Source organism: Arvicola amphibius, chromosome 17, assembly GCF_903992535.2.
Source record: "Arvicola amphibius chromosome 17, mArvAmp1.2, whole genome shotgun sequence".
In the NCBI taxonomy this organism is placed as follows: domain Eukaryota; kingdom Metazoa; phylum Chordata; class Mammalia; order Rodentia; family Cricetidae; genus Arvicola; species Arvicola amphibius.
The window spans coordinates 35,880,993-35,905,343 of record NC_052063.2 but is presented as its reverse complement, the minus strand read 5'-3'; the positions used below and the strand labels follow the sequence as shown (position 1 = coordinate 35,905,343).

General features: G+C 38.2%; 2 long non-coding RNA genes across 6 annotated transcripts in view; one reads left to right on the top strand and one right to left on the bottom strand.

Annotated features, from left to right (window-relative positions):
• The window catches only part of LOC119803304, a 62,095-nt gene that overhangs the window by 8,803 nt on the left and 28,941 nt on the right, over window positions 1-24,351 (top strand). For 3 of the 4 annotated variants that reach the window (XR_005283630.1, XR_005283629.1, XR_005283628.1), the window contains exon 3: window positions 12,201-12,395. The exons of the other annotated variant lie outside the window; for it this stretch is intronic. This is a non-coding gene — a long non-coding RNA (uncharacterized LOC119803304). The remainder of the gene's footprint in view (window positions 1-12,200; window positions 12,396-24,351) is intronic. 4 annotated transcript variants of the gene reach the window in all.
• Window positions 470-20,065, bottom strand: LOC119803306. Of its 2 annotated transcripts, none has more exons than XR_005283633.1 (4): window positions 20,016-20,065; window positions 18,128-18,388; window positions 11,249-11,355; window positions 470-519 (listed from the first exon to the last, which is right to left on the bottom strand). It is a non-coding gene; the product is annotated as an uncharacterized LOC119803306 (long non-coding RNA). The 2 variants fall into 2 exon arrangements; XR_005283634.1 differs by lacking the exon at window positions 470-519 and adding an exon at window positions 4,744-5,048.

The following is a 24,351-nucleotide window of genomic DNA, read 5'->3' as shown; positions in this document are numbered from 1 at the left end:
ATTTCTTTTTTATGGTTTTATTTTATATTTAAAAATTTCCATCTCCTCCCCTCCTCCTCTCCCTTCCCTCCCCTCCCCTCCACCCATACCCCCACTCCCTCCCTCTCCAGGCCAGGAGCCATCAGGGTTCCCTACTCTATGTTTAGACCAAGGTCCTCCCAACTCCCCCCAGGTCCAGGAAGGTGATCAACCAAGCTGAGAAGGCTCCCACAGAGCCCGTCCATGCAGAAGAATCAAAGCCCAGCGCCATTGTCCTTGGCTTCTCAGTCAGCCTCCACTGTCAGCCACATTCAGAGAGTCCGGTTTGGTCTCATGTTCCATCAGTCCCATTCCAACTGGACTTGGTGATCTCCCGTTAGTTCTGTCCCACTGTCTCCATGGGTGAACGCACCCCTCACGGTCCTGACTTTCTTTCTCATGTTCTCCCTCCTTCTGCTCCTCATCAGGACCTTGGGCGCTCAGTCCAGTGCTCCAATGTGGGGCTCAGTCATTTTCTTCATCTATCGCCAGGTGGAGGTTCTATGGTGATATGCAAGAAATTCATCAGTATGGCTATAGAAACTGGCCTTTTCAGGCTCCCTCTCCTCATCTGCCCAAGGAACTAGCTGGGGGCATCTCCCTGGAAACCCGCGAACCCCTCTAGAGTCAAGTCTCTTGACAACCCTCAGATGGCTCCCTTAATTAAGATATATGCTTCCCTGCTCCCATATCCACCCTTCCTGTATCCCAAGCATCCCATTCCTCCTAGCTCCCCCCATTCTCCCCTTCACGCTTATCTCTCCCCATCTTCCCTTGGCCCCATCTCGCCCCACCCTTAATTTCCTGAAATAACAAAAGCAAAACCCTGCCACAACACTGACTTTTGAGTTATAATTTCTCCTGAAAATTTTGTTTAATTTTTTAAAGCTCTTCTATCATCCAGAGCAATATTTTTTTTACAATAGGCAGCAAGTCTTTTAATTGCTCTGGGAAGGAATTTCCTTCATGATAACAGGAAACAACTGGAATGAATTTGATATGAGGAGCCTCAAGAGGTATTTCAAGGAATTTCCTGTTGGAGAAGGGTTTTATTGAATATTTCATATTGATCTACATTCATTAGTCCAAAGACTAACTTTGCCACACCTTCTGCATAATTGAGAAAGGATGGACATTTTATTTAGATTCTGATTAGAAAAAAATCATTGTGTCTAGGTATCCCCTGTTTATAATCCTTTTAAGGTGGCCTTGTTTGCCACAGTTGTAACACTTGACATTTCAACTTTTCTTCAAACCCCTCAAAATTACCTCTCCTATCCAAGCATCATCAAGGTCATGAGATTCCGTTTTACCAAGGATGCTGACCTTGCCTTTAAAGACCTAATTATCCTTTTAAATTGAGAATTATCATTTTGAAAAGCTATAGATTTAATCATTATTTGTCTAACTTCTGAATTTGGTATTATTCTACTTCCTGCTGATGTCAGTCTTTGTAAGAAATCAGTGAAGGTTTCTTTAGGGCCTTGTAGTACTTTAGTAAATGATTCAATTTTCTTTCGTAACTATTCAATCCTGTCTCAAGCATTCAAAGTTGCTGTATGGCATAAAGCCAGCGTGTGGCCATCATATAGGAATTGTCTTGCTATATTAGCATAATCTTCTTCTCCAAGAAGTTGATTTTAGGAGATTTCCATACCTCTATCTTTACTCCATTGTGCTATGGTCTTAGCTTCTCCTTCCCACCAGGTACTCGGTTGTAATTGTGGACCAGGCTCCAAGACTGCTATAACCACATCTCTCCAAATCTTGAGGAATAATTCTACTAGAAGTTACCATGAGTTTGACATCTGTTTGACAAATGATGACTGCATACCATATGAGATTATCAATTTGAATCTCCTTAAATATAACATTACCATAGGAGTCCAATCAGCTCTTACAGAGCCTTGGGGAGATCTATCATTTCATACTTCCTGTAAGGTTACTGAATATATTAAGGTTGACTATTTGAAAATCTTAGTTTGTTCCTCTCTAACCATATAATGCAATGCTGAAATTGGTTTTCCACTAAATTCCTCTGTTTGTATTTGAATATCTCTATGAGCTGTTTCATTTTTCTAATGCCTGTATCTTGACACTCATATCAAACAACTTTTTTAGAGATGAACTAAGAGTTATCAAGATGATTATTAACATTATGTTAATATTAACCCCAGTTAAGCTGACTATTCCTTAATTTAATTGTTCCATTTTAAAATCATGGAACAATTATGTAGTCATAAGAAACCTAAATTCATCTTTCATAATTGTGTCTTTGGTGTTCTTAATGAGGGAAGAAACCCTCCCTTTGAACTAATGTCTTCTTTAAGAATTCCCAATTTTCTCCCCAAACTGCTACCAATGATGATGAAGATGTAAGAATTCCCAATTTTTCCACTGAATCTGCCACTAGTGTTGGTGAAGATGTGAGGCTTATTGCTACTGTATAGAACAGTAGATGCCTGAGACAGTTTCAAGGCAGCTACCTAGTTTGACAGCAGCCTGAGAAGGGGGTCTGGGGAAAGCCCACCAGGAGAGAAGAAAGGAAAACCTATCTGGCAGAGCAGTAACTCCAGCTGTGTGAAGCTCCAGCATTTGCCAGTGGCTGTGAAGCCAGAGGCAAATGGCTTTTTCATAAATTCATACCCCAAAGGTTGGGCTCCAAATGTAGTATGAATTCTAATTGTTTTTAATAATAAAAACTCAGAGTCAGTTATCAGGGGTGAAATCTGAAGGATCAGAGAAGCAGAGCAGCCAGCCACCAGAGAATTCTTACTCTACCAATACTCAGATAATAAGATCCTTAGACTTCATCCATCTCTACATGCCCTCACACTATATGCTGTCTTCACAATGACTCAGACTGCATCCAAAGTCCTGTCTCCTCCTGCCTTAAATTCCTCTCTCTACCCAGCCATACCCATTTCTCTCTCTATCTCCCTTTTGCTGGGATCAAGGGCATGTGACTCCAAGTTCCAGAATTTAAGGTTTGATCCACCACTGCCTGGTTCTACTTCCCCTTTGTCCTGGATTTATCTTGTGTAAGCCAGGATGGCCTTGAACTTACAGAGATCTGTCTGACTTTACCTCCTTAGTGTTGCATTGAAAGGTATGTGCCATCACTGCCTGACCCTTATGGCTAACTATTGGCTTGCTCTGCACTTTGATCTTCATACAAATTTTATTTGTTAGATCACAAACAAAATATCACTACACTCTTTTCCTCCTGTAGAGTTGAGTTCTCCAGTTTATTTTTTTCTTTAAAATGTAGCCCAGACTGGCCTTGAGCTCTTGATCCTTCTACCTCTGCTTCCTTCTGCAAATCCTACCCATGCACCATCACAACAAACTTCTTCAGCTTTGCTTTGAGGGCTTTCACCTTGTCTGATAGTGTCTTCTTTTGTCCAGTTTGGCTGTTGTCTCTTGGAAGCCTACTAAAGGGAACGTTTGGAGGAGAAGATCCAGGGAAGTAGGGAGGTGGTAGGGGAGCTGGGAAGAGTGGATAGAGGGGAAACAGTCAGGATGTACTGTAAGAGAGAATATATTTTCAACTAAAAAGAAAAAAAGAAATGAAATAAGAAAGAAGGCTGAATAAACCCTGAGGAACAAGCTAATAAACAGCGTTGCTCTGTGGACTCAGTTCCAGATTCCATCCTTGAGCTATGTCACATGGAAAACATGATTGAGCACAGTCATATTTTACTTAATTCATTTTCTAAATTTTTATGAAAATTTTCTTAGCTGTATAGATTTATTTCTAACAACACACAAATAGTCAGTTTGTTATTCATTTCAGTTGTTGAAGTATCTAATAAGTATCGTTAATTTATAATATTTGACTTACAAATAGTGACATACATATCTCACATATTTTCAAGAGACAGAATGCAAACTACCAACAAGTTCCTTGTCTCTACTTCATCTATGATCCAGGTGACAAATGCAGTCTTCTCAACTTGATTAGTGTTTTAAATCGTGTATGGTAAGCAACAAATCAAATCTAACCACCCTCTCCAGAAAATGGGTTTATGCACACAGTGCACCTACACACACACTACACACTACATATCACACACCAAAAGATGAACAGACAAATACACACAGAGACACATAGACACACATATAGATTTATGGTTAATTTTAAATGTCAGCTTGACAAACCATGTGATGCCCCAGAATGCTAGTAAAATGTTACTCCTGGATGCAACACTTTGGTTGTTTCTGGAAGAGTCAACATTTTAAGTTTATTACTAAATCCTGAGAAAACTTGTAGGCATAACCAAAATTCAGAAGGTTAAATTAGTTGTGTCAGCTAGAGAGCTGGTATTCTCCTGTGCTCTGGGCTCTGAATTTTTTAGGTCATAAGATAATCATGAAATCTGACACATTGAGTATCTTTTCCCAGAGCTTTGAACTGCACCATCATCTGTTCTGAGTTTCCTGGATTTAGATAGCACACATAGAACTTCCCAGTTTCCAAATCACATGGTAAAATAATTTATGGTAATTATTTTCAAAGATAAATATTTAGATAATTAAGAGCGCATACATCTCTACACACATTTATGTATCTCCTAGTGATTGTTTCTCTTGGGAACTCTAACATATGCACGCATATGCACATAACAGTATTCAAACAATACACAGCAACTGAGTAAGAAAAACATACCTTTCCTTTGGAAAAGGAAATAATTGAAGACACAAATCTGTCAAGGTTCTTGAATATATAACAGCTATACTTATTTCTGGGTGAGAAGTTTGAAGATTTCCCATCTGAGTATTCAACAGTTTCCTGAGGCAGCATACCCAATGACATGTATTTTTTTTTCCTGACAGAAACTCTTGGCTGCTTATCTTTAATGACTACACATGAATGGATGTGGTAAAGTTACCAACCAGGCTGGGACCACACACCTCTTATCAGCCACTTGCTGTCGATACTAACTTTGGGTCCAACAAACATCAGCAATGACAACGCAAAAGAACAGATGAGGCCAAGTCCTATGGACCGTTTTCTTTGTTTGTATACCCTGGAAAATATAAACATCTTCTCACCTAAAAATAAAAATTCCTCCTCTTTTCTCCTCATTTTCCCTGTTTCTCTCTATTTTCTTTCTCTACTTTTATTCAAACAATTAATATTGCCACATCTTTAAAGAGCTTTCAACTAGTAATTCTAGGTAACTAATCAGTATTTTTTCATGCCAGTATAATTGCCAGTTTTACAAGCTGTAACTTCTAATCACAAAGCAGCTGCTAACCCAATGTCATTTGATATAAATGGTTATTTCTGGGACAGCTCCCTGCTGATGTTATTACATGTTACTTAGAAATAGGTACCCATAAAATATGGTGGTTTAAGTTAGGCAAAATTTTATTTATATCATACAAAATTGAGAAGAAATTGGGAAATAAAGGACTAATGAGGACATTTAATCATCTTCAAGGTCATTTTTGTTTACCCCCATTTCCCAGTACAGGACACCATAGAAGATGGAACATCTCTCACTGAGATGATGTGTCAGTTACACACATCACTGCAAATTATATCCTATTTGCCTTTAATAGAGGAATATGAGCCACATTAGTTGCAAGACTGTCTATGAAGCTACTTTGTTCCTAGTCAAGTGTCTAGCCAGAAGTTAGTAGCTTCTACAGTCATCACATTCACTTGAACATGAGAATGTATTGCAAAAATGCCTGAGAATGTGTGAAGTTATAGATAGAACCCAAACCAATATATATAATTTTACCCAATACGTATAAACCTATAATAAAATTTAAGCAGTGGTTTATGCATATTAGAGATTAGCAATAATATTTAATAAGTTATGATAGAATTTTGTGAATGGAATTAGATATCACTGCTAATCTCTAGTATTCCTAACCTCACTGTCAAAATACATTTCCTTAAATTATTCTTAAAATATCCATTCTGAAATTGCCAATGGCCAGGACCACCACCCTTGTGGTTAAGAGTGAGTAAATTACAGGTGACTTAACTACAAGTTCCATGATATTGTGGCAGTTGCTCTGATAATGAACAGTACCCAGAACAAATAGAGTGACTGCCTTAGATAAAGAGATTACTCAGCATCAGGTCAAGAAGTACTAGGATGATGTGAACTTCACTGTGCAATTCAGAATAGCAAATCATTTAAAATGTATGAATTATTTCTGCATTTTTCATTTTCTATCTCCAGATTGCTGCTGAATATTGATAATTAAAGTGTCAAGGAGCAGAAGCATGGTTTGGACTGGGGCTTGGGGAATATAATTATAGTACAAAAAACAAAGTATGATGCATCTTAGAGTAATATCTAGAGAATAAAATAAACATTAATATTTCAGGTAGAGGCAGAATTAATGCAAAAATATTGTTAAAAATGAAAAAACTTCAAAAGTTATATGCAATATGCATATATTCAATATAACTTGCAGTTATATAATTTTATTCTTATTTCTTATTTTGGGATCAAAAATTCTGAGTAAGCCCAGGCCAAACTGTGAAAGGAACAGGGTAGACTTAACATGAATGGGGTGATATTGTCATATATTTTACATGAAAACAGAATGCTATCTTTAGAAAAGGCAGAATTTTATGTCCTTGAAATAGAGACAATGATCCACATTATATAAAGAAAACACTGGAAATTATCACAAGCAGATCACTGCTGTATTGTCTGGGGCTCCCGGTTATGGTGGGGAGTGCTCTGAAAATTTGTGAGCAATGTTGAAATTTGTGCTGAAATCAGAGAAGTCCAGTTTTCCAGGAACTGCTGTTTCTAGTAAACAGCCAGGATACGGTGAACATCCAGAATACAGTGAGCAGTCGGGATGCAGTGAGTAGCCAGGGTGCAGTGTGAAGTCAGTATTCAACGAGCAGTCAGGATGCAGTACTCAGCCAGGGTGCAGTGAACAGTCAGGATAGAGTAAGCAGTCACAGTGTAGTGAGAAGTCAGGATGCAGTGAGCAGTCAGGATGCAGTATGCCGCCAGGGTGCAGTGAGCTGCCAGGGTGCAGTGAGAAGTCAGTATTCAATGAGCAGTCAAGATGCAGTGAACAGTCAGGATAGAGTAAGCAGTCAGGGTGTAGTAAGCAGTGTCAGGATGCAGTGAGCAGTCAGGATGCAGTGAACAGTCAGGATAAAGTAAGCAGTCAGGGTATAGTAAGCAGTGTCAGGATGCAGTGAACAGACAGGTTGCAGTGAGTAGTCAGGGTACAGTGAACAGCCAGGCAGTGAGCAGTCAGGATACAGTGAGAATCAGTATACAATGAGCAGTCAAGATGCAGTAAACAATCAAGAGGCAGGTAACAAGGTACAGGAATCGTCAGAGTACAGTGAGCAGTCAGGATGTAGTGAACAGTCAGGAAACAGGCAACAATCAGATTGCAGTGAGTAGTCAAGATGCAGTGAGCACTCAGGTGCAGTGAACAGCCAGGGGGAACTGAGTGAATGGAATACAGTGAGCAATCAAGGTTCAAGGAGCAGTCAGTGTGCAGTGGGCAGCCAGGGTGCAGTAAGCATTCCTGACCAGTTAATTTTTTAGTCAAACAATGACTTTCTACAATGTGGGAAGACTTCATTCAGTTGACTGAGGCCTTAAGAAATAACTCTGTTACACATAAGAAGAAATTCTCCCTCAAGGCCAAAGCAAAGAAACCCTTTGTGCATTTCTAGCTTGCTGTCCTACCTTGCAGACTTAAGAATTAAAGTTATAGTATCAGCTTGTACCTGAGCATCCAGTTTTGCAACCCTCTCTAAGCTTCAAACTTGCTAACCTTGACTACTGCTCAACTTGGTATCCAAAATGACTTATGTCTTTGTATTGTTCTCAGTCCTCTCTATCCTTCTATCTCTTTCTTTCTCTGTGAATCTGTCTGTTTCTCTCAGCCTCTCTCTCCTGTTCTGTCCATCTGTCTCTGTCTTACTCTATGAGTTGATATCTTTCTCTCATTCTCTCAGTTTCTATTTCTGTCTCTCTTTCTCTGAGCCACTTTCTCTCTGCCTCTTTATTTCTTTATCCATTTTACTCTGTATTTCTATATAACCCTGATTTTATATAAAAAAGGAGAGGAAAGAAAAGAAAGAAAGAAATTCTGGCTAGATTAAAAAGGTATGTGCAAAATATGCAATTATAAAATCATAGCTGTTGATATATAAAAATGTCAGTTGGTCTTTACAAATATGAGCAATCATGAGTACAGAACCTAATTCATTTAACTACAGAAAAAGAAAATATACATCATATGAGTAATCACTATAAGTGTTACAAAATTAATGGAAAGTAGATGAAAACAAACAATACAGAATGATTAATATATTTAATTTGCTAAGAATTATAAATTAATAAGTAAAAGGTACAGTGTATTAGTGCGAAGAAGACACGGGGTTTATGGAAATCAGCAGCATATACATAAAGGTAAATCAGCGGTAAAGAAAGAAAGCTTATTCTCCTGCAAGCAACTATATGAGATGTGATATTCTTTTTGCCTGTGACGTAAATGAATGGCAATTTTCTGAAAAATTCTTTGTTACCATGCCTCTAGGACCAATGACAGAAGCCTGCTTTTAGAAATATGTCTTATGCAAAGAAATCAGCATGTTATTTTATGTTATGTTGTGACACGGCATAAGAGGGACCTTGGTAGATCTAAGGAGTCCCGTGGCTGGTGACAATCCATGGTGGGTGAGAGACAGACACGTCACGCAGACAGTTCTCCAGTGGAAGGGTTTTATTGAGAGAGGGGGAATGGAAAATGTGGGCATCAGAGAGGATGAAACCAGCCTCTGGCATTAGGAGCAGCAGAAGAAACTTAGGTAAACTGATATTTATGGCATGTGTAACAGTAGAAAACTAGAAGCAACTGGAAATAATGGACATGCGTATTGTTAAATAAATCATTACAATTCCTAGTAAGGGAAAATTATAAAATTATTACAAATAATGCCTTGAGGAATAGAAAATGATAGAGAAAAGAAGTACAAAGTAATATTAATTGAATTTTCTCCTAAAATACTTTGCTTTGGTCAGGATCGTGACTTTTAGATATAGAAGAGGGGACCTCAGTCCTTCCTCAAAGCAATGTGCCTTACCCTCTCTGAGGAGTGGATGGGGGGTGTGGGGTGGGGGGAAGATGGAGGGAAGTTGAGGAGAGGAGGGAGTGGGAACTGGGAGGTATGTATAATAAAAAAGATAGGTTGTTTTCTTTTTCTAAGAAAATAAAATTGCCACTTGCTTAAAAATTTTGCTGAAAGAACAAAACTGAGTAATAATTTATTTCAGTGTTGGAAAACAGCACAGAAAACAATAATAATAAAATCCCAATTCTGTGTAGCCAGGTATATATATTTTCATGTGCAAGTAAAGGATTTTTCTCTACAGTTTTTAATGCACTTAGCTTAGATTTTCCGGCTTATCAGGTAGATACAGAGGCCACAGCCTCTATTAGAATGTGATGGGGACCTACTGCTAGAACTGTTTTTAGGAGTGCCTCCTAAACACAGATTCTGCTTAACTTTAACACAACGGGGAGGGATCGATTTTCCTTACTTTCTGAGGAGGAAGCCCAGTGTTCTGGTTTCCTCTTCTTGAATACCCACTATGAGCTAGTGACAGAGAGGGGATACAGGACAGGACGTGTCTGAAAAGGAGGGGGAGAGATTTCAGGGCAAAGCAAACATAGGGCCCTTTTCCTGGTGTGTCCTGCAGCTTGTCCAGACATACATAACTGCCCCAGGTCTGTACTGTAGTCATCCACAACACCTACAATCTTGGACTTTTTGATGCTCAGTTGGGAACTTAAAGGTAGAAGCCCCAAAGCCCATACAGTAACCTAGAGAGCTTGGGTGTTGAAGGGGAAAATCTGGGGTCAGTTGGCTCGGATTGGTTGTAGCTTCCAATGAGGAACCTAATGAACAAAAATTGCTTTGATTTTCCTTGTTTTCCTTTGCACCCCAGTTCTTATACTCGGTCAACATAGTACAAGCCAGTGGAGAGAACAGCAGTGTGCAGACACAGAGGAGTAAACAGAGATCCTGGTGGCAGCATCGATGCCTTTTCCTCTTACTGTGTTCTGTTATTGTATGAGCAGGCTAGCACTCACTTAGTTACCAAATATTTATCACTGCCACTGGGTAGCAGTCGCTGTGCTATATGCTGTGTGCCAGTAGTTAAATCAAACAATCCTAAGTCCTGCCCTCGTAGGCACTCCAGGTTTATGTGAGAAGTGGGTAAGTAGGTGGCAATGGAGGAGAGACAAAACTTGGGATCAGTACACCGTGCCTGGGAACTATGCTAAGTCACCGGGAACTCTTTGTTAAGGTCATAGGAAGGAGTCACCCCAGTAGAGCCTTTTTATAGGGCATAGAGATATTCCCATTATCTCAATACCTCTCCAGCTGCTTGTGGTACAGAACCCAAACAGGCAGAACACAGTCAATGAGCAGGAAGGCACGGCAATCCTGTAGCCCACTACAGGGATCGGATGATAGTAGCCTGGTCTCTAGAAGTGGCCATGAACGGGGAGAGCTTTGATATGTGTATACATAGAGTTATCAGAATTCAATGACAGAGTGAGAGAAGGAGGAGAAGAATGAGCAAGAAATACCTTCTAAACTTTCAGGGTTTTTTACCTCAGATGAATGCAGAGCTCTTAACGTTAAAAAAACAACAAACCAAACAGCGAAAACCAAAACAAGGATTGCTGGGGGAATAAAATGCTAGGCAGTTCACGGAACAGCGTGCAATGAGCCAACTGTGCTTGCTTGAAGTTCATTGACTATGAAGTCCAGGAGTAAAGCTGGAGACAATATGTGAGAATACAGTCAGATAACTAGTGTCTAAAAGCAAAGATTAGGCACATTCAGATCCAAAGTCACTGGACTTTCTGCTGCCCCTACTTCCTCCCTAAAAGCTTGCAAGCATAAGGCCTCTCCATCTTAGCAAAACTCAGTGCTCTCATTCCTGGTGAAGACAACAGGAAGAAAACAATCCTCAAGCTGTGTTATCCTTACTGCTTTTCAGATTCCGTCTACAGTTTATTTTTCGTCAAAACCTGTAGAAATATTTTATCAACTTTTCTTAGTAAGAAACTTCTAATATATATTTTATTGATGCTTTCAATTTTTTAAGCATCTGAGGCATTGCTATTTAGCACAAAGTATTTATCTATTTTGTGTTTTCTCCTACCGAGAGACAGGCTCTCAAGTCATACCCTGGATCCTCACCCGTCTTCAGAGAACTCCATCAAACATGCCACTTCTTTCCTGTACTTTCATGTTTTTCTCTGCACTTCAGTGTTTAAAGACGTCCGAGGTTTGAGTGTCCATGTGCCCTCAAAAACAAGCAAGTTAAAAATAAATGTCCTGTCATTCATTCATGCCCAACCTCGGGCTGCTGATGTTTTCATTGCGTTTCTAGCTGTATTTCTACCCAGTAACAGAACTTCTCTGGCCGGTACACCCACCACTTCACGAAATGTGGTTGCAATGTCACCCCTAATATTGTTCCTAGATTCACTGGACACTTATCTCACTTGACATCTCTAAACCAACTCATATCTCTTCACTCATCCACTTCCTTGGCTTCAATTCTATTAATATGCTAATGATGGTCATAGCCATAGCCTTTTTCCCCCTGCTCAACCTCTCCTGAGTTTCAGTCACATGTGTTTAAGAAAAATGCACAATTTTCCACGTGATTGGATACTTTAATTAGAAATTGAAAAAGGTCATCATTAGAGCCCTGTATTTACATAGCCATCCTGGAAGCCAACAGAGTTGGTAAGACACTTCAAACCTTCTAATACGCAGCTCACATTTAGCTGATACCAATATTTGCTTATTTACAATATCTTCTATTATAGATTTTTCATTACAGATATTTATTAAAGAGGACAAGAATGCCCTGATAACGAACTTTAAATAGTACATTTTGTAAGGTAATTTACATTATTAAAGAAACTAATAATCTTATTCAACAAACTATCTTAACAGAGATATACTTTTAAATAAATTTTTTTCTTGGATTCACTAGCTGGTTATATGTTTTGTGTGTATTTTCTTATTAGGATAGCAGTAGCTGTGTTCTAGGATAGTTTTCTGTTGCTGTGATAAAGCATGTCTAATAAAAATAACTTAGGAGAAGGTAAAGAGTGTCTCCTCTGGCTTTCAATTCTAGGTAGCAATCCATCTTCAAGGGACATCAGGGCGAGAACTCAAGGAAAGAACCTGAAGCAGAAACCAAGGAGGAATGCAGCTCAGTGACTTTCTTTCTCTGGCTCATGTTCATGCAGATTTCTTACACAAGCAGCTCTGCTTGCTCAGGTCGGCACTAACCAGTGTCCTAAGCTCCCTTCCACCAACACCTATCCAGGTAATTCTCAATAGGCATGGCCATAGATAACCTGATCTGGCCAGTCCCTCAGGAGAGAGTCCTTCATTCCAGGGACTCCTAACGTATGTGAAGAACTAACTGGAGCAGAAGGGATGTGTGGTTCTGGTACTGTTCCCAGCTGTGTGATTTGCAGTTTCTCTTTGCAGTCTCTGTAGATCTATAAGGGAAAATGTATGATTATTTTTTAATTTCACTCATGAGTTTAAATCTGCACAGTAAACGTAAAGATTATGTACCCTCAATAAAACTTGAAAATGTTTAAAATAAGAAAATAACTGGAATTCCAATATCACCGTTTTAAAAGAGAACTGTCTCCCTTTTGCAATCATGTATTATTCATTGTATAAGATGCAGAGACGGGTTTCTTTTCAGTTTTATACAGCACTATGCTTTGACAACTCACAGGCCAACTCTCTTCTAAGGTCTGTGGTTTCTCATACTTTTAATTTTTAACATATACTTAAATTTATTATTAATCTCACAGTTTTAACCTTAGTTTTTATAATTGTCACTATGGTCACCAATACTGATTTTATGTATAAAATTAAAAGCAATACAACTTTAAATAATATAGTTACACATACCTAAGCCTGTCTGTGTATAAAAGAGACTGACGGACCCAGACACAGGACAGTGTCGCCCCTAGCATCACTGGAGGCAAGTCAGTTCACGGCAGAATCCCTTTGCACTTGCTTAATATTAAGACCACTTGTGAAGAAAGGGAGGGATACATGGGTAAGGAGCCATAGCTGTTTTCATGATGAGAGGGAGTCTGAGAGTGAAGTGAAACTCGCATAAGTAGTTTTAAACCTATTGAGAAAAGCACACCTTCAACAATGGGAACACTGGCATGCACGTACGTATGTATGAGTATGTGCTTATGGGTGCCTATGTGGATGCCAGTTAAATACCCCATATTCAGGTGTGTGTGTGTGTGTGTGTGTGTGTGTGTGTGTACACATGCACTTGTGCCTGGGTATTATAGTTGATTGATTCTTTATGATGTTTTGTTCTTTATTTGATTTATTTTTTCTTCTGATTATCTTATGTTTAGTTCTTTCTAGTTCCTTGATGTGTTTTAATTCCTTGATGCGTAATCCTTTCAGAATTCTTTTTTTTTTATAAGAGGAATTCACTTTAAAACTACATTTATTGCAGTTGCATTTGCTGCATCCCAGAGGTGTTGGCATCTTTTGTTCCTACTGTGATTAACTCAAGATATTTTTATATCCACCCTTTGGTTTCACACAGGAGACTATTGTTTAGCTTCCACGTATTTATAGGTTTCTCAATTCTTCCAAGTGTTGACTTTTAATTTCATACAAGTGCAGTCTGAGATGACAGCTGATGTGATTTCAGGCTTCATAGGCACGTTGGGATGTGCACTTTGGCCTTACATATGGAGAATGCTTCATGTACACTAGTGAAATCAGATTTGTTTTCTTTCTGAAACTCCCATAATGTAAATCCTGCTCCTCTTCTTGATGATATCCTAGAAGTCTTGTGGGATGTCTTCTTTCATTGTAACTCATGTGTTTTTTTTTATTCCTCTGATCAAGTCCCTTTAAAAGACTAATCTTTGCTCAACTCTGAACAAGACATTTATAGACAGACCCCTTCTAAAGACCCAAGAAATGACTGAACAGTTTCTCTTTTCTTAAGACAGAAAAATGTCAGAGTCAGAAAGATAGACAGAAGGGTTGAAGCATGTCACCTCCTGGCAAAACACAGCTGTTATAATCGAGAACAACAGTTGCTGATGTGTGTTCTAGGTCTCCATAAGAGTGGGCCATCTCCATTTAATACACCCACAACACAATTGTTGCCCTTAAAGGGATTACCAAAAAGGGATCAGAAAGACTGAATGATCAGCGAACTAGGAAAGCTGCTGTGAGATTGAGTGTCCTAAACATGACAGGAAAACTTCACTCATAATACCACAAGGATTTGGTTGCCTAAATAAGGTATGGCATCAATAAATGTGCTAACATGGAAGGAGGAAATATTATTGAGCCCTACCCATAGACACTGAACAATAACAACAACAAAAAAAACCCAGAGAGTGCTGAGAAGGATAAATCGTCTTCCCCAAGGAAAACAAAATCATTAATTGGTTGTTCAAAATCAAGTGGCCTGTCCTGAATTCGCATACAGACAAACGACACTAGGCAGACTGAGTAGTTTGTATTACTATATTTAGACAGCTCCTCTTCTACCCAACGATACTCACTAACTTTTATTTTACCAAAACCAATGTGTACAATAATTTTTACCAGCCAGAGTTATTATCGAACAGGCAAGATATGTTCAGATTAACCTATTCAGAGTCAGAAGGCTAATTCTATTCTGAAGACTTTTATTTTGGAGAGGAGTGGCAAATTTGTTATATTTTATTGATTTTTATTGAGCTCTACATATTTCTCTGCTCTTCTCCCTATCTCTCCCCTCCCCCTTCAGCCCTCTCCCATGGTCCCCATGCTCTCAATTTGCTCAGGAAATCTTGTCTTTTTCTACTTCCCATGTAGATTGGATCTATGTATGTCTCTCTTAGTGTCCTCATTGTTGTCTAGGTTCTCTGGGATTGTGATTTGTGGACTGGTTTTCTTTGCTTTATGTTTAAAAACCACTTATGAGTGAGTACATGTGATAAATGTCTTTCTGCGTCTGGGTTTCCTCACTCAAAATGATGTTTTCTAGCTCCATCCATTTGCCTAAAAAATTCAAGCTGTCGTTATTTTTTCTGCTCTGTAGTTCTCCATTGTGTGAATGTACCACATTTTCCTTATCCATTCTTTAGTCGAGAGGCATTTAGGTTGTTTCCAGGTTCTGGCTATAATAATTAATGCTGCTATCAATATGGTTGAGCACATGTCCTTGTGGCATGTTTGAGCCTCCTTTGGATATATACCCAAAAGTGGTATTACTGGGTTTTGAGGAAAGTTGTTTCCTAATTTTCTGAGAAATCGCCACACTGACATCCAAAGGGGCTGTACCAGCTTGCATTCCCATCAGCAATGCAGAAGTGTTCCCTTTTCCCCACAACCTCTCCAGCGTAAGTTGTCATCAGCTTTTTGATCTTGGCCCTTCTTATAGGTGTAAGATGGAATCTCAGAGTTGTTTTGATTTGCATTTTTCTGATGACTAAGGATGTTGAACATTTCCTTAAATGTCTTTCAGCCATTTTAGATTCCTCTCTTGAGAGTTCTCTGTTCAGGTCTGTACTCAATTTTTATAGGATTATTTGTTCTTTGGATGATCAATTTCTTGAGTTCTTTGTATATTTTGAAGAGCAGACCTCTGTCTGATGTGGGGTTGGTGAAGATCTTTTCCCATACTCAAGGCTGTCATTTTGTCGTGTTGACCATGTCCTTTGCTTTACAGAAGCTTTTCAGTTTCACAAGGTCCCATTTATTAATTATTTCTCTCAGTGCTGCTGTCTACCCGGTTAGAGATACCTGACCTACAGTAAAAGCAAAAGAAAGGACTGTACATACAAAACTGAGAGATGTTTACAAAGGGCATCTGTCTTGCTGTATCCTGCTGTGAGGTCTGAGGGAGGAGGGAGAGTAAAGACTGAACTTAGAAATCAGGTTTATACAATGGAGTGAATAGTAAGAGGCATTTGTTTATGGCATGGAAACGCACACATGCACACATGCAGAAAAATACATGGAAACAATTACCTTTACAGGACAATGTAGAAAAATGAGAGCAGGGACTGCTTGAATAGGATGATGAGCATTAGTGAACTTTGTTATGTGATGTGTTACAGCAACTATATGAATTTTTTCAAAATTCTATCTAAAAATAATAAAAACAAGAAAGAAAAGAAGAAATAAAGAAGGAAGGGAGGGGAAAAAGGAAAGAAAAATAAAGGAAAGAAAGAAGGAAATTCCAAGATACTTTGGAGATTCATTACAGCTAACTAACCAAAGAATCTGGATCTGTTTATTAATTAATTGGCATTTTATTAGAATAGAATAACAGCTTATTACCACCACTAAACCAGAAGTTCCCTTGAATATAATGACACTAAAATTTCCTGTTAAATTACACATGTGAAACATTTGTAAATGTGCATGTAGAACCAGGAACATGACTGCTATACTTAAAAAGCAATAATGAAGTCAAAAGGAGTACATATCGATATATTTATAAGTTAGTAGAGGTAATGTGCATATATTCACCCTGCTAACTTGATCTATTTTTCTTTGCTCCAAATTAGAGTTGTTACACATCTAATATATGAGAAAAATACATACTCAAAACCAACACCTTATAGAGCTGTGGATCATCTTTCCAATTTTCTTTACCTGCCTACAGCATGATTTCTTCTAGGCTCTGAGCTATTCTATTTTGCATGCTGAATTAAAGCACTGTAGCACTTGAATGTCTATAGGCACATAGCTGGAGGAGTCTGACAGCGGAGAGAAGAGCAGCTAGGAGCTGGAGGCATGCACGGATCCTCACACTGACTTATGATAGTCTCTAGTGAGCCATGAAATTATAGGATGTTTGCGTGGGAATAACCTAGGGTAGCTCTTTTCTTTCCATGAAGAAAACCTGTGTTCATAAAGCATAACTGATTTGTTCTGGCTCATATACTATCTAGCATCCATTTTTTCTATTTTTCTTTTCTTTTGATATCCATAGACCTTGTTTGATTCTTGTTTTTTAATTAGGATTTGATAAATTCAGTGAATAAATCGATCACCAGTAATTCATTTAACTGACAAACATGCTGACATGTTTGTCACAATGTGTTTTGGGAGAGCGACTATGACATGCAATGTGCCAAATTGTCTTTGGACAGCTTCCATGCTCAGAAGGGGGAAGGGGCATACAAATAAAAACTATCCAAAAACATATGAGATCTTAGTATGGGATAATAAGAAAAACTGGTGTAGGCTGTGAGAAGCATTTACCACTGGGCTTAGATAAGAGACAGTATGTCAATGATCATGATACATAAAAATGAGAGATTTTAGACTGAGATACTAACTGAAGGTTATGAAATAATAATACATAATGCACATATGTATGTACATACATGCACTGCACATGGATAGATACACACACATATACACACATAAACACACATAAAGACAATCTATAAGAAAACAAAATACAGCATGGTTTGCATGTGAAAGCATGGCACAATTGGATTTCTCCATGTTATTTTATTTCTGTATATTTATCATCAAATTTATAACCAGATGTCAGAGAAAACGTTTGAAGTTTGATGTTAATCCTGTACTTTTATTACTAATTTTACCCTGCTCCTCTAAGGTACTTCTAGATCTAATAAGCTTTATTTGCTGTTAAATAGTAGTTATATTTTGAGTCCCTGAATGTGCCAGATCTCCTTCTAAGTATTAAGAATATGATCGTGCAAACAAAATATCTACATTTTCCTTTGTTAAGGGATTGCAATAGAGAAAAACAGACACATTCTTTTTTTAAATTCTTTCAATTTTTATTGATTATTTGTGTATTTCATATCATGCATTCCAATCCTACACATCTGCCTGTCCCCTCATCTATGCCCTCTGCCCTTGCAAGAGACCCTTCTCCCCCCGAAAATTACCTAACCAGAATTTCAAAAGAAACACCAAAGTTCAAACCAAACCAAACACACAAAGTAAAAAGGGGAAAAAAACACAATCTTACAACGGAAGCTGTAGTGTGGCCCAGTGAGCCACACAGTTTACCTTTCATCCTTCCATTGCTGCCTCTGAGAGTTCACAGCCGAGTCACTGGTCCTCGTTCCCAGCCCTGACTTCTGCTGTGCTTTCATTAATGGGCTCTCGCTGGGACTGTTCTTGGATATCCTGTTGTCCTGTGTCATGGAGATCCTGCAGTTTTAGATCTGTAGGTTTGTCCCCTTCACACGCTCGAGCAGTACATAGATGAGGTGGATGTTGGGGTGGGCTGACTCATAGCCCTGGCTCTTGGCCTGGGAGGCAGCTGGGCTGTGGTCAGATTAAGTAATGGAGGGAAGAAGTGTTTTAACCCACAGAACTCTGCATTGCCATTTGTAGAAATCCCATCCCTGTAGGCTATACAGCTTTAAAAAAAAAAAAAATGAAGGTAAAGATGAAGATATTTGGAGTTAAGAGCTTTCCTTGTATATCTCTCGCTCTCTCATTAAAGCTTTAATTTGCTGATATGGCCATAATTTGAATAGTGCAAATTTAGTTATGTTTGCATCATATAAGGTAAAGGTCAAAAATATATTCATGATTTTATACAAACAAGGGCAAGAATTTCCAGCTAAATGATTTATTCTGGTCATATACTCTCCATGCCATATGTAAAATGTACAATGTATTAAATGTTCTCATTTTACTAATTATTAACTGAAGCTCTGTGGTTTTTTTTTTAGTAGAAACAAGTAAGTGTATATACAAGTATGTGTCTAAAATATCATAAAGCATATTATTGAAAATTTGATAAAGGACTTCTATATTGTCATTAATGAGAAACCATCATAGAGCTGCCTTGTTATTATGAATGCACTCGTTCTTATGTGACAATACTATTTTTTTTCTAGGAAAGATACAGTCCTATTGAGAGTTGTGTGCTCTATTATCTTCTCATATATCCATACAGAAAGGAACGATAGTATGTGGCTCCATATGTCCACAAATTAATAGCATAAAAGATAAACTATTTTGAAATTTAAGCCTACTAAAAATACAATAGCTACAATGCATACTGGAGAATCTGAAACCATCATAGCTAACAGAGTTGGATGTGTAGAAACCCTGGAAGATTCTTAGTGTGTGTGTGTGTGTGTGTGTGTGTGTGTGTGTGTGTAAACTTTCTTTGGGTTTATTCTTTCAATGACCACAAAAAATACATTGTTAAGTTTGGTTGACTTGCCCTTGGTCTTGCTCCATGCATAGAAGTGATCCTTATGTAAAAGTCTATAAGATTCTGAAAATAATGTTACTGTAATGTTTGTGTGATTCAGGTCATCATGATATGTATGACATTGATTTTGATTTTTTAAGGATAAACTCATTTAGAAATTCTTATTTCACATAATCTTAAGAGTAAAGCACTTGAAAACAAAACTTAGCTGTCCTAACTGAAAAATAGTTCACCTTCTTTGAAATTAATTTCTTTTTACTTTGTGGTCATTTTCTACTATTTCTGTAATGTGTCAGACACATTACAATCACACAATAAAAACCTTCACAAATGATATGGAGAAGGTACTTATAAACAGTACTAGGGCCCTCATAAGAGACTTGACATAACTTCCTGACCATATCTATGATGTAGTAGTCACTGGCTGCTCAGTCTGAAGATCCATGAAAAGTTAATTCTGGTATTCATAAGCTTCTAGGATTATGGGATTTTGTTATAGAAGTTTAGACACACAAAGATAGCTAGCATCAAAACAAAACAAAACAAAAACTAATGTTGGAGGAGGCCAATAGTTAGTTCCAGGCTGCTTAGCCCCAAAATAATCACACAAAAACTGTAAATCACTGCTTGGCCCAATAGCTCTAGCTTCTTATTGGCTAACTCTTACATCTTAATTTAACCCATTTCTAGTAATCTTTGTAATGCTACATGGTTGTGGCTTACCTCATAAAGTTTCATTTGGCTCCAGTGGGGCTACATGGCTTCTCTCTGATGCCACTCCTTTCTCCCAGCATTCAATTTAGTTTTCCCCACCTAGCTCTATTCCCCTATAGCTCTGCTCTAGGCCCAAAGCAGTTCCTTTATTAACGAATGATATTCACAGCACACAAAGGGGAATCATACCTCATATTTAGCTTGCTAAATTAGAAAGAAAAATCTATAATCTAATGTAATAAGAAAGAATCAAAGGATTAATTCCTAAGCACTGTAGTCTATGTTACCACATGTAAAATGTAATGAGGGCTTAGGCTCATGCTTTCTGTACTCTGCTGCAGTTGGCAAAGGGAATGCTGTGCCCTGGGGATGGCAGCTACAAGGGCACTGGCCAAAGAATATGTTTATCCTTTCACCCCCACACTGTTTAACTCAGTGGAATGGGATAAGAGTTGTTTGGATAATAATGGAAACATTGGAGCATCATGACTTTTTACAGCCTGCCATTTGTCTTGATCTTTGCCACCCTTCATTAATACAAAATTGAGAGATCATGTTCACAGAATCAAATAATCTTGAAATCTGAGTGCTACACTCTTGCTTAAGCAAACAGTTGTGTGCACTTGATGTATTAAAAGTCTCTCATCTTTCTGGGCCAATGTCTTACAGCGTTTTCTTCCTAACATGAAATCTCTTCTTTGCAAATGGAAAAGTCAACACTGCAGAATGGATTCATGTGAACAAATTCTGTGTCCTAATCTGTTTTCTGTAAGTATGTGCACTGAGGTGTCGGCGGCACATTGGAGTAAGCACCCATGAATACCAATAGCAGAGTTAGGGACACACATCATTTTAGGCAGAGAAATAGAACAACACGATGCCACAAGCAATTGAATTTGTATTTGGCCTTTCCAGTTCTGTACAAAACTTGTTTTCCTTATGAAAAAAAACTTGTTTTTATCTCGAGTTGTTAACCTGTTATTCCAGTAAATGACAAATTTATTGATTTAGTCAAATAAATTTCAACAGAATTTGTTTTCACTTCCTGTGTGGGTACTAAGGTCTCATTCAAACTGCAGTTGACAATGATTTTTATCGGGAAAATAATGAGAACTAATGAAACATAATAATTTATAAGAAAGACTATTTCATTAGTGATAGTTCTTTACCAAAGATATCGCCATCAAATCATCGTGGTTCATCTCTAAAGATAAACCTCTACCTGAATCTCTAAACTCTAGCTGGAACTGAGGCTTTCAGGGCAATGTTCCTTTTGCTGGTATCATAAGTCTAAAGTAGCCTGCTCTCTTGTAGCTGGTTTATGCAAACGAATACCAAATATTACTTTAGACCTTTCCTACAACCTTTGGTGAGTTGTAAGTAACTCCGTAATACATATTTTAAGTCAAGTATTCCTTCCTTTTTGGTTCCTAAATATCACATATATCTCACTGGGCCCCTCTCATATCGGGCAGGCCTTCATTCCCAGTCACAGACAGCTGACAATGTGGAGTGAAGTTGTTGTGTGCCCCCTGCTCCTGGTATTCAGAACAGGTATTGGCCTAGCTTCATTTTTTTTTTTCTTTTGCCCATTACAAGTGCATTCTTGATCACAGCAATAGTTGTTTAATCTTCCTGGTATTCATTTTTCACATCTCAATCCCAACCACAAAACAGGGAGAATAGGAAGCTAAGGTCTACAGCAGAGGAAATCAAACCATAACCACTCAGTGTCAGGCTAATCTAACCACTGTAACTCTTAAGAGGAATGATACTTTCCGGTGCTGTGCTCGTACCTTCCTCTGTGGCTTGGTGTGCCCAGTGCAGTAACATAGGAGTCAGGGAGGGGTTCTCTGTAGATACTTAGCCACAACGCCGACTGCCCTTTCCTTCAGCAGGTCTTCTTCCATTGTGCTTCCCTGATTCATATCCACTTTCCTACTTGGATTATGGGATGACTAAGTCTACAGAAAATTTAAAAGTAGCTACCATGTGCTTACCATAACTCTGACACTGGACATACAGGCAAAGTGATGAATATAACCCTTTCAGTGTTTATAAAATTTTGATCATGATAAATTATAATACCTTTTAAAGTGGGAAAATATGAATGAAAGAAATACGTATATTCTCTGTAATATAGAATGGGACTTCAAATCCCACAAACCAGGCCTTTCTGTCCTGCTCAGGTGTTTTTTGTTTGTTTGTTTGTTGTTTTTGTTTTTGTTTTGTTTTGTTTTAGTTTAGAAAACTCTCAGTCCCTGAAACATTTTCAATTATCAACAAAGTAAGTTCTCTATGAACCAGCTTGAAGGAACTTCTGCAGAATAAGAAGGCCACCTCACACCGCCAACTCTGTAAGATGGCTTAATTCATTGCTCTTAGGTGTGTAGGTAAAATGTTGGCAAAAAAAAATTATGGCCCAGGTTGACTCTTAAATAGTGGATGTATCTTATATCATTAAATTTCTAAGAATCTGGTGTGACCTGCTGACACAATCTGTCAAGAATATTAAATCTCTTTCTAGACACTCATGAAGGGAAGACCTGGCCCCTAGTTCAAGTTTTATTCCAAGATGATTCAGTCCATTAATGGGTTCACATTCGAGGGCATTGTGGAGAATGGGTGTAAACATTCAGATATGGGCCTGATTGAAGAAGGTTAGTTCCTAGAATCTCTATACTGTCTTATATGGTGACAGTGTCTTGTCCATGGCCCATTCTACTATTGTTTTTCTTGCTTTCTGCCAGCAATGGTGAGCATTGCTTCATTGCATGTTTTTACAATCATGGTATTCAGTCTCTCCTTAGGCTGCCATTTATGGAATAAGATGATCATAGCCCGAATCTTCTGCAAATCCAAGTCAAGCTTAACCTCTCCTTCTCATTAGCCATCCTTTTAGGCAATTATTACTATGATAAAAACACTAACACAATCACTAAGACATGAAAAATTAAAAGGGAGGATGATGAGACCATGGTTTACCATTGACAGATACTTAGAGCTCACTATTTAGAGAAAGACAGGCATTCTGTAAACAGGGGTTTAGGATACTATGCTAATCTCAACCATATCTAACATCTAATATCTCTATACTCTAAATCCAAATCATCACATTGGCAGAGCCACAAAGAGTAAAATGCAATAAGTTATTTTAAAATTTGAAATATCATTTTGAGTTTTAATTACATCTTCCTTGTGTTCAAAGTACTAATAAAGACATAATTTTTCACTGAATATTTCTTTATTTCTATTTTATGGATAAGAGTCTTTGTTTCTATGGATGTATGTGTAGCACACGCATGCTATGTGGTATCTGACACCACACAAAGGCAGTGGTTACCCTGGAGCTGGAAGGATGAGTTGTGATGTCTATAACTTGCTGTGTAAATGCTAGGAACTTAACTTGAATCCTCTGCAAAAAGAGCATGCTAGGATTTTTCCTGGTTTGTTTTACGTTGCTACCAAAAGCAGGTTGGGGAGAAAGGGATTTATTTGGTTTCCATTTTACAGTTTGTCACTGAGGGAAGACAACCCTGGAACTGCAGTCAAGAACCTAGGCGGAGAAGCTGAAATAGTGGCAAAGAAGGAAGACTGTTGACTGTTTATTACTGTTTATTGATTTGCTCCCTCTGGATTGCTCAGTTGTAATATATATATATGAAAGGTCTCTCAGCCACCTGCTGAGGGATGGCATTGCTTGTATTTTTTACAGCAATTAAAAATTAAGAGAATGCTTCTACTTAAATATATTTCAGCTGATAAGTAGGTAATGGAAATGTGGTGCATGTATACATACATACATACATGCACGAAATTCTATTCAGCTTTAAAGAAAAAATAAAGTCATAAAATTCAGAAACATGGGTGGAGCTAGATAACAAACTGAGTGAGGTAACCCAGACCCAGAAAGACAAATAATCCGTGTTCTCTCTTATTTGTGAACTGTGTCTCTGAATATCCAGTCTATAACCTGAAGTAATTGAAGAAGCCAGAAAAATACAAAATGCCTATGGAATGAGGAGAGAAGAAAAGTGATAGGAAGATACAGGAGCTATGAGGGGAGAACAGGAAGACTGGGGGAACCTCTTATCGTGGTGGGGAATGGCAAGTAATATAGAGAGAGTTGGGAAAGAGGGATAAACAGCACTAAAAATGTTGGGAAAAGCCAAAGGCAAACATCAGTTTATATTCACTTTAAAACAAGTATAACTATATGGAGAGAGAGAGAGAGAGAGAGAGAGAGAGAGAGAGAGAGAGAGAGAGAGAGAGAGAGAGAGAGAGAGAAGAGAGAGAGTTTAAATGAAGTTATGCCACTTGGGAGGACAATACTTCCCTCAAGAGT